This window comes from Brassica oleracea, unplaced genomic scaffold, assembly GCF_000695525.1.
Source record: "Brassica oleracea var. oleracea cultivar TO1000 unplaced genomic scaffold, BOL UnpScaffold00913, whole genome shotgun sequence".
NCBI classification, from domain to species: Eukaryota; Viridiplantae; Streptophyta; class Magnoliopsida; order Brassicales; family Brassicaceae; genus Brassica; species Brassica oleracea.
In genome coordinates, this window is record NW_013617515.1 from 34,023 (window position 1) to 36,006 (window position 1,984).

The following is a 1,984-nucleotide window of genomic DNA, read 5'->3' on the forward strand; positions in this document are numbered from 1 at the left end:
AGAGAGAGAGAAATTAGGAACTAACTTTTACCTGCAGTTCCAGATACTTCTCTTAAATCTTTGCATCCTGTGATCGATACTCCCAAGGTAAAGCATGCACTTTTATATTTATGCTAAGAAATGAGGTTAGTAGAGGGGAATGTCAGACATGATTTGCTGAGTTGTAGACTAGTTAAATTTGGTTGCTAAGCTAGGATATTGCATAATGTGCTTTTGTGATTGAGACTTTTTAGATGTGGTTTGCAAAATTGTAGAGGTGATGATTTCTATGTTTTAAATCTTTAAGTCCCTGCTGTTTTCAAACCTCATTTAGAGAGACTTCCTGTTTGTTTTGCTTGAGGACAAGCAAAAAGGTAAGTCTGGGGGAGTTGATATACCAAGGATTTGACCTATTTTCACCCATGGTATATAAGCAGTATACTATCTATATACTATATATTCTATCCTATTAGGTATGTTTTCAGGTTCAGAAGTATCTTGGAGTAAAGTGATGGCTATGGAGCATTTAGGAGCTTAAAAGAGATTTCATCCGAGCTGACCATAAGAGGTTGATACGAAGAAGAAGAAATCGATCGATGCACATCCGTATCATCGATTGATGTCGAGATGCGGAGCGCGTGACTTGGTTCCAGCCGACTTTAAACCCAAGACTTTACCAAATTACAAGAATACCCCTGACGAGTTTTTAACCTAATAGTTATATACTTGCCTAAGTGTTAGGAGGCAAGGGAGAGACAGAGTTTTTTACAAAATTTTTAGAGCTTTAGCCTCCATTGTATGCTTAGGAGAGAAGATCACTGATATATGGTGTTTTATATATCTTGTATATATGCTTTTAAATTGGTTTTCAAGTCTTTATCGAGTGTTTCTAGTCCTTTTGGAGTCATTACAGGTCTGGAGTTGCATTGGATGGGAGATGGACCAGCTGGAACAAAAGAGGCAGAAAACAATGCAATTTGGTGGTTTTCACGCAGAACAGTCAGATAGCGGAGCAACCCGAGTGACTGTTCCGAGTGAGTGTTCCAGCGGCAGAGATTTTTAAGGAAACTACAATCATTACGGGATTTGCCCTAATTATCCCTATTTTCTCTCCCAGCCGCCTGTGGCTTGGATATATCATATTTTCTGTTTCTCTTTACCATTCTACGCTATTCTAGACAGAAGAAAACCATTGGAGACTTTTGTGCTTTTGGATTGTAAAGGGAGAAGGCTCCATCTCTCTCACCATAGAGAAGATTATCTTGAACCCTCTTTCTATCTCTTTTATTTACATGAAGTCTTATTCAGAATTGATTTATGTGTTCTCTCTTGTTATGACTGAGTAGTTGATCTAGCTAGCCTAGGGTGTTAGGGTGTTAGATCGTGAGCTAAACACAGATAAGTATCCATTGATTGTCTTCATTCATAACTGCTCTTATTGCTTGCATTAAACTGGCCAGTTATTGTTAGATCCTAGGTTTAACCTATTCATTAACCGTGTAATAGGTTGCTAGATCTGTTATGAATGAGCATAACATCCATAATCAGCGAAAGTAGATGTTAGGGTGTTTTGTGAACCGATTGGACTTGATCTTAATGTTCATCATCACGCCTTGATCCAAGCGAGAGCTTAGGTATTGAGGCTGATCACTGAAAGGTGAAACACCACGACAGTGGGTTGATCTAGTATTGTGTTCCTAGTTCTAAACTAGTTCATTAATCAAACTTGAATAATTGTTTGGCTCATGATTGTAAGCGCCCGTTAAACCCTAGGTTAGTTTCTCATTAATCTGAAACTTAAATTAATCTTGTTACTTGCTTTTTACGTTACCACAAACTTTAAAACCCCCATATCGTTTTAGCTTGATTCTGATCCCATAAAAAATAAAGTGTAAGATTTGGTCTCTGTGGATTCGATCCTAAAGTGCTACATCGACATACCATTCGACTGTGGTAGTGTGCACATTAGGTTATTTGGTGTGCGTATACACGTAATATCAATTTT